Source organism: Tachypleus tridentatus, chromosome 10, assembly GCF_004210375.1.
Source record: "Tachypleus tridentatus isolate NWPU-2018 chromosome 10, ASM421037v1, whole genome shotgun sequence".
In the NCBI taxonomy this organism is placed as follows: Eukaryota; Metazoa; Arthropoda; class Merostomata; order Xiphosura; family Limulidae; genus Tachypleus; species Tachypleus tridentatus.
Window position 1 is genome coordinate 91,244,507 of NC_134834.1, and position 13,908 is coordinate 91,258,414.

General features: G+C 33.7%; 1 non-coding gene across 1 annotated transcript; it reads left to right on the forward strand.

The window, feature by feature from the left end:
• The first annotated feature begins 9,493 nt into the window (after positions 1-9,493).
• Positions 9,494-9,566, forward strand: TRNAT-UGU (transfer RNA threonine (anticodon UGU)). The gene has a single exon. It is a non-coding gene; the product is annotated as a tRNA-Thr (tRNA).
• Positions 9,567-13,908: the final 4,342 nt, after the last annotated feature.

Below are 13,908 nucleotides of genomic sequence, written 5' to 3' on the forward strand. Positions count from 1 at the left end.
GGAAATTTTTTTAAGTTTATTTTGGGTAACAGTCGTTTTCTCAATTATTGCAAACTTTACAAACTACATAACGTTTCTCGTTAAATGAAATAAATATATGCGATTGCGCAGGAATTTATTCAAATTTTTCATCTCATCTGCATTATTTTTTGCTTATTTTCTGTGCCTACAATTTCCTTTATTAACTCAAGCGTTACATACTTCCTACGTATATCATACTATTCAAACGTGTATTAAAAGCATGCAAAATGAGATGCTAAACAACAAAGCTCTTCCGACGTTTACTTGCTCTACAAGTGTTTATTAAAGGCACGCGAGATGAGTCGTGGAATTTTTTAAAAAATGGTACTCAGCACGTGCTGGTCATGCTTGTTGTACTTTTTTGTTGTTCGTATTATCTCATATAAAAATTATATACTATGCATTATGAGTAATTATACATACACTTTATAATGACATGTCTACAGCTATGACATTGTTTAGCTTTTACATGGAAATGGTTAACTTTGAAAGTGAATACAAAAACATAATTACCTGATTATGATAATCTTGCTTACAATTTATGTATATATGTATATATACTTTGTTATTTTAACTCAAACAAGCCGAAACAAAAACAATTTAAACAAAAAACGTCGCATCAACTGAAAATATCCAAGGGTACAAGCTACAATGTGGGATTATAAAATCTACCCCAGATTTTGCAGGTGACTGCGAAAGTAGGACCCACATAGTGGTGGGGATACATCATCTGTCAACTTGTGCTCTGGAATATTTTTAGTTGATGCAGCGTTTTTTGTTTAATTTGTTTTTGTTTCGGCTTGTTTGAGTTAAAAAATAACAAACTATATAGTATATATATATATATATATACATACATAAATTGTAAGCAAGATTATCATGATCGTGTAATCTTGCTTTTGAGTTAAAATAGTAAATTATATCAATATTCAGTGGTTTGGATTTACTTTTTTAACGCAGTCATTTCTTATTATTTTGCTTATTTTACTGTTGAACTTCATTAAAATGTAATTATTTTCACTAAAATGTATGCTAGGTATATATATATATATCAAAATTCTATTTATTTGGCCCACAGTGACCTAGCAAAAAGTCTGCGGACTTACAACGTTAGTAATCTGGTTTCGATAGTACAGATATCGCATTGTGTAGCTTTGTGTTTAATTATTAAAAATAATTAAAACCATATATTTACTTCTACATAAATTAGATTAATATACAATAGATTCTGTGCAAGTGACAGCAAAGTTTTTTTTTAAATATAAGCAAGGCGTAAAATAACCATAAAGAAAATCAATAAAACATTCAGAAGTATCGATAAGGATACTTATGAAAACCATTGACAAAAACTTAGAAAGTTTCCTGTTGTTTTTCTGGTATTTGAGGCAGTTGAGCACCGAAAATTGTTTTTCAATCAAAACAAAATCTGTTTATTTTTATATAAAATTTATGTACTTAAAAAAACATTAAATGATAAAATGCATACAAAAACAAAATAACTACAACACACAAACAAAAATAAAATACTTTCTAAATCCCTTGTTGTTTATTCCTTACTGTCTTAACCTGATTAATTAAACCAACTTATAGATGAGTTGAGAAATCAAAAGATTCAATAACTGTTGATTGCTTATAAGATTTTTCTTAGTCCAAAGCTGCACAGTTTAGTATCGAATCCAAATTTTAGCATTATAACCCTTATACTTACCACTAAACCACAACGAGAAAGCTAGAGATCAGTAAAAAATTGTGGACACAAAATATATAGTTCCATAAAACGAACTGATAGGTAACATTGTAAAACAAAAATAATAGGTGTTTGTTAATGATACTCTCAAATAAGTAGAGCGTGCGCATTGACATATGCAATTAGTGAATAAAACGGAAACAAGATGGCGAAAATTGAGTTTTAACCAATCAGCTCAGGTGATGATACTACCCCTCAACCTATCAAATAGATTTGTATGAGAGTTTAACATGAAAGGGTGAACACTAACTCACAGAAATGGTCTAATTGATGCACATATATTGTTTACTTGGAACAAGCCATAGGATCCATTTACTCTGAAAAGTTTTTTTTTATTTTATTTTCTATGGCAGGTACACATGTTTTCAGAAGATAAACATGAACTGAAAAATAAAACTATTTTGTGTCATTTCGTGTATATTATTTATAAAATGGTAAGCGCTTATATCACGATTTTTCCTATTTTTACTCTTAAACGCCGACTTTACTTTGAAATTAGAACCAAAATATTAGAATACTGCTCCATTGACTTTTTTTTGGTTGTAGTTAAGTGCAAAGCTACACAATGGGATATCTGTGCTGCGCTCACCACGAATATCGAAACCCAAATTTTAGCGATATGATCCATGAGGTCTGAAGGACTCCTCCATCGGAACATCAACTCCAGATATACAAAGAGAAACAGAGTATTAAATGAGCAATACTTGCACATCATTTTCATTGTATCTCACTTTCTTTCTTAAAGCCCCAAGTGATACAGCGACATGTCTGTAACTTACAACACTAGAAACCGGGTTTCTATACCAGAGCACAGATAGCCCATTGAATAGCTTTGTGCTTAACTGCAAATAAATTCTTTTATAAAACAAACACAATATGAACAGCGTAAAGAAAACGATTAATGTAGTATATTTTGTCAAAAGAAATCAGTACAATTATGAGTAGCACAATCCTATAACAAATAAACCTGGAGAGTAAACGAGGGTTATTTCAAATACAGAACAAACGATTACTCTAATCTGAACACGGAAAACTCAACACGGCAGGCTATTGTTAACACAGAACGAAATAACATGAACAATTAATCTATTGTGCCTAATACATGCCAACCAGCCAATACAGAATCGCAATAATACGTTACAATAAAATCGCATAAAATACGCTATTAACACTGATTGACAAATATATTATTAGATTGTCCAGAAATAAATATCTGAATTCTCAAGATGACAATTAGAAGCTGAATATTGAGTAACTTATCGTTGGTTGTCTGGTTTAATCCAACGTTTATCGATTATAAGGTGTCTCAATTGTCTGCTGTTTCAACTCTACTTGCAACCCCCAAGACAGCATGAACAAGAAGGACTTCGGTCTGATTTTCCTCTACGACTTCAAACTTGGAAGAAAAGCTACTGAAACTACACGGAAAATCAACCAGGCATTCAGCCATGTATCTGTCACTGAACGTACAGTTTAGCGTTGGTTCCAAAGGTTTCGACATGGAGATGAAAGTCTTGAAGGAAGTCATCCTTAGATGAAAGCACATTAAGGGAAGCAGTTGACACAGACCCTCGTACAACAGTATGTGAACTTGCAGAAAATCTTGGCACAAGCAAATCAAGCATTGCCAACCATCTGAGTGCGATTGGAAAGAAGAAAAAGTTGGAGAAATTGATTCCACATGAACTGACTAAAGATCAACAAAATGGGCATTATGAGACCTGTCAAGGTTGACGCTCAAAAAATTGAACGAAATTGGAATCGTGATTTTTCCTGATCCACCTTATTTCCCAGACCTTTTCCCTAAAGATTTTTTATTTTTTCAAGTACGTTTACAACTTTTTTGAACAATAAACGCTTTTAAAACCAAGCAGCTGCAGAAGAAGCTTCCAGAGAATTCATTGACCATAAAAACTCTGATTTCTACAGCAGAAGCATAAACAGCATCGTTACACGTTGGCGAAGGTGTTTTGAAGCAAATGGTGTTTACTTTGATTGAAGCATGTTTTACAACACTGGTTTATACTTTTTCAAACTTCGCAGCTTAAAAACTACATTTATTACTGGACAACCTAATAAAATCAAAAAAGTATTGAACTGTAGTAAACTTTAAAATGTATATATCAAAAAGTAAAGTAAAATATTTTAGAGTGAAAGAGACCTGAAAGCAATAATCAACTGTAAGTTAAAGAACTTAAGAGACGTTAATTACAAAAAAATCAGTCATGCAGCAAATTAAAACAATAACAGAATACAATTAGGCTTAAGGTTTAAATTTCACTCATAGATTACTTCAGCCTAACAAAAGAGTGTGAAAACAACAAAATCAGATGAAAAGTAAACATTACGTTAAACAATTCAAAAACATCTACTATAAACAACAATAAAGCTCAGAATAAAACGGGTTACAGTTACAATTAAAACCAACTGCAAATTTAACACCAAAATAAAAAGTTACATCACCTATCACTGTTTGTAGTCTTATATGAAAACAAAGCAAGCATTGTCAAACTACGCAATAGCGTATTTATTTTTTGTGCAATATACATCTGACTAATTTGAATCACCTTCAACTTTATACTAAATTACTTTTGCTAGAATCATTCATATAAGACCATATACCTACATTCAAAGAGACCCACACATCTTTTATATGTTTCCGCTTTCCTCCACGTAAATACATAATATATTTTTATCCGTTTATTTCTTTTTGTACCTCATTAAAGATTAATTTGTAAGTATCTATAGGTTGGTTCAACAAGTACAAAACACATACCAGGAGTATTTATCGAATGCTGAATCTAGTTGACAAATTCTCCGTAACCATGGAGATGATAGCCTTGAGTTCATTCTGGTAAAAAAAATATATATAGTCCAGGCTCTGGTTGTTATCATTGTTAGCTGTATGTCGACCTTCTGAAACCTTTCCATCTTATGTGTAAAACTTCCTTCCCTCTCTCTCCTCTTGTTTCAAAGCTAGGCAAGCACTCCTCTCGAGACATAAGCTTGCTCGTAACAGTTAAAGCGCCAGTGCATTACTTTTGTCGGTATCTAAGTTGAGAAACATACAGAACAGAGGAATCTTTGATAGAATGGTACTAATCAACGGGGAACATTCGCAGTCGCCAGAGAAAATTAGCAAATACCTCACGGGGTTTAGATAATGATTCTCGAACTTCTTCAACAACTTTGATTTCTTATAGAAACTCTCTTCTTCATAGTGAAATATCCTGCTTATTTGAGGGAGTGTCTTTTGGACTAACGGCTACTTTTCAAGTGGGTCCACACATTTGACAGATGGTCAGAAACTTTACGGAGTCACAAACACTTCACTTGCATGTCACCAGTGTCTCAATTATGCATTAATCTATATAGTCGGCCATGTTTTCTTTTTTTAGTTTTTTCTTATGACTTTATTACACTAGGATCATTCATCTTTAGTCCATTTCTGGCTACTACGCTAGTTGTTATTATTATATTTAATTCCTGTATCTCTACTCTATCTTCCCACGTCTACACATTTTACTTCTTTACTGTTAATTTCATACTTAAAATACCCTAATTACTTTACCACATAAACAACAGGCACTATAGTCCTGCAGGAACTTTTGACATGTCTGTAGGATGTAACAGTATTCTCACGATATAAAGTAAACCTAAAGGTTTAAAATTTGGTGTCTATCTCCACGTAGTTTAAATACAAACCAGTGAAATAACGAAAGAAATATGGCACGTTTTTAGTGCAAGATCGCTGAAAGGAATAATGGTACGGGACAGTAAACAGCTCTTAATTAACATTATATTACGTTTATGTGTTGTTATTTTATATATTATTGGATAATATAATTAATTACACTCCGTAAATGTTATACGTCTAATTCACACGTCTATACAATAAGTACAAGAATGCGTGTTACGAATGTAATATTTACGGTTTGTTAGCGAGTTTCAGCCTAAACTCTAATGACTTTGTATGCTTTTCAGAAATTTACTCAATGTTTTTATTAAACTGAAAGATCGATCTACAATTAGCTATCTTCGCTGTGACAACATGAAGTATAAGTTATCTGTAAAGGTCAGAGTCGTAAGGAGTTTAAATGGGTCAGGATTTTCCTTTTATATAAGGTCAATAAACTTGGATGGATTACAACTGAAATATGCCTAGATTGGATTGAAAATCTCTGTGTGCCTCAGGCCTAGGCATATTGTTGGGCAGTTGATCTTTCTGAAAACTGTAATAATCTTTTAGTAGTGGACAACTGCTCTGCACACACTGTTGTGGAACTCCTTAGAAAAGGCAATGTTTACGGTGTCTATATCCCCCCATTAGTTGTACCTCTCTTATCTAACCCATGGACCAAGGAACTCTACGTGCCTTTAAGTGCCGCTACGAGGACAAATTCATGTAGAAAATGCTAAATGCATGCAACATTGGACAGGGGATCCAGGCGTTCCAAAACGATTTCACCATCATAAATGCTATTTGTACTACTAGGACATGGAAAACCGTATCCAAAGGCATTTTTATAAACATTTGGCGTAACATGCGTTCTTCTACAACATTTCTTGAAGATGATGCTGAACTTGATTTTTACGGGTTTCATGCTGCATATGAAAAACAAATTGTGCGAGAATTTTTAAATATTCTAAAGTGAAGTCAAGTAAAGAAGTCAAGGTGTTACATGAAGAACATGTCGAAGAATGTTTGCAAGTCGAAGATGGTGTACCAGTGACGAACCACTTCAGAGACATATTACAAATGATGGTGGATCGAGACTAAGGTAAAACGGATAGGAATGAGAAGGAACGTGGTTTTTCTCTAACTATAAGTGTACCAACCTTACCGAGGAACTAATAACAAAAGGAAAGAAGCTGTATCAATGAAAGACATATAATGAATATTATTAAACTGCTAGGAACCTTCCTAGCAAAAAAAAACAAAGTCTGTTAATAAAAAAAGTAAATAGGCTTAACGTATTGCAGGAAATTACCTAACATAGTGAAAATTATGTAGAGCCTACACTAAAACTTCTACAGGTATAGCTTCATCTATCCCGACAAAGAGATCCTATTAAATGACCCCCTAATGGCACAGTGGCATCTCTGCAGACTCATACCGTTAGAAACCAGGTTTCGATACTCATGGTAAGCAGAGCACAGATAACCCATTGTGTAGTTTCGTACTTAATTCTAAGCAATCAGTTAATCAACCTATTGGATGTTATCTCGTCCTCAGATGAAATTTAATTAAAGAAGATTTATCTTTCAACCCCTGTTCTGTAAGTGGGGAAAACAATTATAATTTAGTAGGTAAATAACAGCCTATATATTTGTATTTCATACTTTTTTTTTATATCGTCAGTAAAAGCCAGGCCAAACGACCCAAAAACCAGATTATTCCGAAATTTGACGTGAAGCTCAGGTTCCAAGAAATCCAGGTTTGGGTTTGACTACCTGTACATAAGTGTGTAGCAGATAGTCACTCGAGAGTAATTTATAAATTCTACTCGTTAATACTAAAGTAATATTAGTAAGAGGAAGAAAGATTTCTGTGTATAGTTGAAAATAAAAAAAGAAACATTTTAGAAGAATATTGTAGAGAATGGATGTGAGGTACTCTAATGGTATCATAATTCGGATCCTCAGATGGAAGAAACAATACAAAGATTGAATAATTGTTCAACTGATGGATTGAGTTTCTGTAGTAGATTGACCTGAGTAGTTGGAAGGTTCATGGGGTGAACAATGTTATTCTAGACATAGTAGTTGCTGTATTTATTACGAAAAGACTTAATATATATAATAACAAGAGGAAACGTTTATAGAGTTCATAGGTGTGAAAGACCGAGGAAGCGAACAGCTGTTGAAGGTGTTCATATGCTGGACAGAAGACGTGTATTTGTCAAGAAGAGCTGGAGATTCGATCCCCCATAGATTCTTGTTAACTTTCGCTCAAGGTCAAGAGGAGAATTCGATCCCCCATACATTCCTATTAAGTTTCGCACAAGGCGAGAGTAAGAGTCGATCCCCCATAAATTCCTGTTAACTTTCGCACAAGGTGAAGAGGAGGACTCAATCCCCCATAGATTCCTGTTAACTTTCGCACAAGGTGAAGAGGAGGACTCAATCCCCCATAGATTCTTGTTAACATTTGCTCAAGGTGAAGAAAATAATTCGGTCCCCATAAATTCCTATTACCTTTCGCACAAGGTGAAGAGGAGGATGCGATCCCCCATAGATTCCGTGCTCTGCCCACCACGGGTATCGAAACCCGGATTTTAGCGTTGTAAGTCCGCAGACATGCCGCTGAGTCACTGGGGGGCTGGACAATATGACATAATTATATGCCATTTATCAAGCTGCTAACCAAGAATGATTGGCATTTTCAGCTGTCGGTACTTTGTAAATACACCACCCAATTCCACTATTCTATTAAGAATAGCAACTAAAAACTGCCATCTAGTTTCTCTCCTTCTTATCTGTAATTAAAAGTTAATAATGGCTATGCCTAAACCATCAGTTTTGAAGTGTTCTTTTAACCCATTGGTGTATAAGGTGTCACTCAGATGAACAAACAAACAGTATATGATTCCATGCTAAATTTAATGAATTGTTATATAAAGTTATCATACGCATAATAAAGTACATAAGGATCATATTAGAACATATATATATGATGCCCAATTATATACGTCGATGGTTATAATTATCTAACTTTTCCTTTCTTCTTTGTTTTATAGATGTATTGTTGCAACAAGCGCTTAACTTATTTTATGCTGAAATAATACTGAGATAAAGTAAAAAAACCAAAAAACATAACAATAATGAACATCATAAAGCCCTTATTTCGTATATTTATGACGTCACTGATCGTCTTGGTAACGCTGATGACGGGTCAGAAAGATTCAGTTTTACGACACATCATGCATAAATACAAGAGCCAGATCTTCAGGCAATTAGATGAGCAAAAACACTGGCAAGTAAGATTTCCAATCAAATACCTGAAATAAAAAGACGAAATTTACATACTCAAATTTGTCAGTAGTGAAAAAGAGGATCGATATTTGAAAGACTTTTCACGTACGATATTAATAAGTGGGTATAAATAATCCTGCTATGCGTCCACTCACTTGTTTATACGTATGAACAAACTGAAACTTGAAATTATTTTGCCCTATTAAACCTACAGTCTCATTGGAAATACGACTTGAAACTGTTCTCCAAATCTTTATCGAACCCTCAGTTTCTCTTATAACGAGAAATTATTACTTATGGAATAAGTTTATACAGAAACTCTCGACTCTAAAGAGAAATTACTACTTTACACATTTTATTCTGTACTTTCATTCCTCACTGGCTCCCTCTGGTAACATTTATTTCTTCGTCTCCTTAACTCTGTTCGCTCAATTACTTTTTAACAACAATGTGATGCTCTGGTAAATTCATACTGCCCGTTTGTTTGTTTTCTGGAATTTCGCGCAAAGCTACACTAGGGCTATCTGCGCTAGCCGTCCCTAATTTAGCAGTGTAAGACTAACGTGTAAAATTAACGTTTTCGTCTGAATTGACCTTAAAGCGATTTTAACGTCATACATGTGGCGATAATCTAAGGTTACTTTTATTCTACCATTTTCAAAAATATATCCTAAACAATCAAATTAAATATTCAAAGTAATTGAACTCTAGAAAAAAATCATAAAATTTGTTATAGAAACTTTATCTATCGCCTCCATAGCTCAGTGGTTAGAGCACTGGTCTTGTAAACCAGGGGTCGTGAGTTCGATCCTCACTGGGGGCTATGGTAAAAACATTGTAGCAAGAATGTGTTAATACTTTACCTAACTTTTCAAATTAAGACTTGAGTTTGTACTTTTGTTGCAACATATTTCTAGTTGTACGTCTTGGAGAATGTTTCACGTCAAACTTTATGATATTTAAATTTTTATATAAAAAAAAAGTATATCAAGGTTATTTTAATGTACACTAAATATTCATGTGCGTAGTGTCGATTTTCTAATGTAAGATACTGCTATAAACTGTTTTAATACTCAGTTTGCGCTTACACTATAATTATTTTACTGAGACACATATTTACACAGCTGAATTTCCAGCTTTTCATGAACCAAAATATGCATTTTGACAAATAAGTCAAGTTGAAAGTGTCGGTTTTTAACGTAATTAGCTTTTCACAGAAACAACTATTTTCTCCTTTTCTATTTCGAAACTTACACTGCAAACCTCTGTTTGCCTGTTTTACTTTAGGACAATCTTAAATCTCTTATAACGTTATGAAATACTCGAACTTCAAATAAACACTTCAGGAATTTTGTTTTTGTTTGTTTTTTTAATTTCACACAAAGCTACTCGAGGGCTACCTGTGCTAGCCGTCCCTAATTTATAGTGTAAGACCAGAGGGAAGGCAGCTAGTTATCACCACCCACAGCCAACTCTTGGGCTACTCTTTTACTAATGAATAGAGGGATTGACCGTCACATTATAACGTCCCCAAGGCTGAAAGGGTGAGATTACGGGTCGAAAGCTTTAATCCACTTGGCCATGCTGGGCCTCATACTGCCGTTCCGAGCATTGAATTTTCTCCCGTAATAAAGATCACCTTCATAGCTTTCGCTAAGTCCATCCCATATTCCCGCATTTGACGAGCATGTTTCTACAACTAATCACAAACTTTGCCTTTTTTAACGATCATTTTCCAGCATCTTACGCTTTCTTTGAGGGAATTTTCTCTCAAGTATAAAACGACGTTCATTAGTTAATGTTTCGTTCTAAAATATCTTTGGCGTTAGTTTTGTTAGACCATTTAAAGATAATTTTAGAATGACTCAATAACTCCCACAGAATGAGCTTTTCTGTGCATCCAGCAAGTGCCAAAATTACTATTCCAACACTTTTACTTATTTTAGTTACAAAAATAATATCACGAGAATCACTTCATTTAAATATAAAAAGTGTCGTACAAGCTTCTATAAAATTCCTCACGTGCATCTAAATCTTTTGTTTTGGTTAATTTCAAGATTATCGCCAAAACAAAAGCTCGATATTAACCAAAGCAAAATATTTAGACGCAAATAAAACGTAAACCTAAAACATAAGTTTAAAAGTTATGCGTCGTTCAATATAAATCTCAAATATTCTATATGTATGAAAAACAAAGATGAAGTTAGTGTGTTAAAACAGGTGTAAATTTAAATTAATTTTTCCAGAATGGCTAAACTTTTATATCTCTGGAGTGAAAAAGCAGAATGTGCTAACTTAGCACTGTTCATGAAAACCACCAATGTGAATGTTGAAACATTTGAAACAAACAGTGTGCCTCAATACACACCACACTAAGTCCAAGTAGTGAAAAAGAGATTTTCACCCACGAGTCACAATAGTTTCCTATATACACACACCACAGTAAGTTCAAGTGTTGGAAATTGTATTAATTTTCTGAGTGCCATACCCCCAGATCCTCCTCAACTTAACTACCTTTGACAGCAAGACAACTGTTTTCATCAGCTCCTTATAATTTCAATCTATCATTGTACAACCTGCATGTTTATCCAAGCACCTCAACTTTGTAAGTTCTTCCTATACTATTCAATCCTCAACACAACACTTACCTGTTTAAGAATTCTGGTTTATTTCGATTCTTGAAAGTAGAAACCTAGAAAGAGAAACATTTATGTTTCCTAAGAAGTTTAATTTAAAAAGCATAAAACATTAGTTTTGTTAAACGTAATTCAGTCTCAACGGTTACACACTGTTAGGTATAAGACTTAGTTATTCCTGTTGTATTTTTACTGGCATCACATCTTAAAATATGGTCTTTCAATACACAACGCCACACGTTAGCCACAGGGCCACGTCTAGTCGTTATAACACTACTCACTATCCATTAGGCCACGCCTAGACCTTATAGCACTGCACGATAGCCACAAAGTGACGCATAGTCCTTATAGTACCACACGCTAATCACAAGGACACGCCTAGTCGTTTTAGTGCCACGTGTTAACCATAAGGCCACATCTAGTCCTTACATAAATAGATCTTCTTTGTTACTATACATTCATGTATATAAAGAGAGATTGGCCTAAGATAATTCATGAAAGTTATTTCACGCCAACAATATGGCATCTGGACTTCACACTAAAAGCAACAAGACATCAGCAAGTCTGCCGAACACTAGAAAAAAACTGTCTTTCTGGTACATTCAAAGTTAATAATTGTTTTAAAAACGTTATTTGAGTGATGAAAAACTCAATTTATGGAAACAAATATAATTAAAAAATGAACTCGTGATACACTACGTAGCAAGGCATACTTGGAATTTATGATATTTTAATTACGACAGAATTGAGTCAATGTAACAAAATAATGTTAACCATACGCCTATCTCATTGTCTGTAAATTAGGCATTTGATGTTGTCTTTATATGTAAATAACTAGTCGCTTAGTCAGTTTTACACGAAAATATAGTAGTAGTAGTTTAATGACCCTACAGATTACGACAGTTTACCTCAGTGTGAAAAAAATCTTTACAAAATGCAGAGCAGTTTGAAACTGACGTATTAAAATCAGAATGGTAATTAGATGTTGGTAAATTATCTAATAAAACAGCTTTCAGTTTATCTTTAGTGTCTGTAGTCACTTTACAAGGCACGTTGCTTGATCCAAGAGTATATCGTATATTGAAATTGATGTTCAGTAAAAGTATATACCATTGCATTTGATCAATCATCTACTCTTCTTCAAGAAGCATACCCATCAAATTAACATGGTGGTTGCATGCGTTATCATATAATAAACTAAGGCCAGTACTAAATCCACCAGCGTGTGGCGCCACAGCGTGTTGTAGGCTGTGGTACCTGTAATGAATTACATCAATCGTACTATTCAGAGAGTTCAAAATACTTCAGGGTTATTCATTATGCTATGAAATAAGACATGTGTGCAAAAAGTACCATAAAGACTTACTATTCAAGGCATGGGGAACAGTCATAACTTACTAAAGAAAGTTAAACCTAGTTTGACCTTCGAATGAGAAGTAACATAAGTTTTCAACTTATTTTATAATATGACCTGTTAAACAGAAATGAAATAGATATACCTCTATCATCCGGAATCCTTATTGGACTGAAACTCAGCCCTAAGACAGATCAACAAGGGTCAGTTCTGAATTATCCTTCTCAATCAGAAACATATCGATATGAAATCCCTTAGCAGGTTAATTTTCAAATGAGTAATTAAACTTTGAATTTTCCTAAAACAACTTTTAAATCTGTACTCAACAGGTCTGCACTACTTCTGATGAATGTCTATTAAAACACTTCATTAAAGCTGGTCAGTTTGTGTTCGAAGAAAACCCACACACAGCTAGTTCATTACGCAAAAATTAATGGGAAATAGGAATGTTTTATCCATATTTTTCCTTCGTTAGAAGCAAACAACTACCACTGAAGAATAAATTTCTGTCTTTCGATGGTTCTTGGTTTATAATTTTCATTTTTATATTTAATCTGTATTTTAACTAACGAGTTACAGATAATTGCAGAATACTCACTAAGATACCCTGATGTATAGGTAAACACTAGAATAATAATTAATGATCAAAATTAAATACTAAATCCACATGTAAAGAACTTGTACCTAAATCAGGGTAACTAATAATTTACTTGCTTTTTTATTCCCAATTCCCAAACATAATTAACTTAGGTAACTCTATTCATTTCTTAATGGACATCCAGCTCGTTCACAATTATTCAATGGACCTACTATAAAAACTTTTGTAGATATGTCATTTCCCTTCTTGAATGTTTTGGCTTATGGTCATATATTTTAGTACAAGTGACCTGAACAGGCTTATACATCTGCTGAATACTGCGTTTTAGAGCTCGAACACGCCATACCCCATATTTTAACCTCAGACTACACATACAATTTACTACTTATACTGTAATCTGTATACACTTTTTCCATCTGTTGTCTTCAGTACACAAATCACAATAATTACACAATAACAATGAGATATCAGGATGTTAAGAAACTTCGTCAACTACACAAACCTAATACCACTTATACACAAACCTAATACCTCTCACTAATTCTCTCTCATATGGTGGATCTCACCTTAAGTTCAA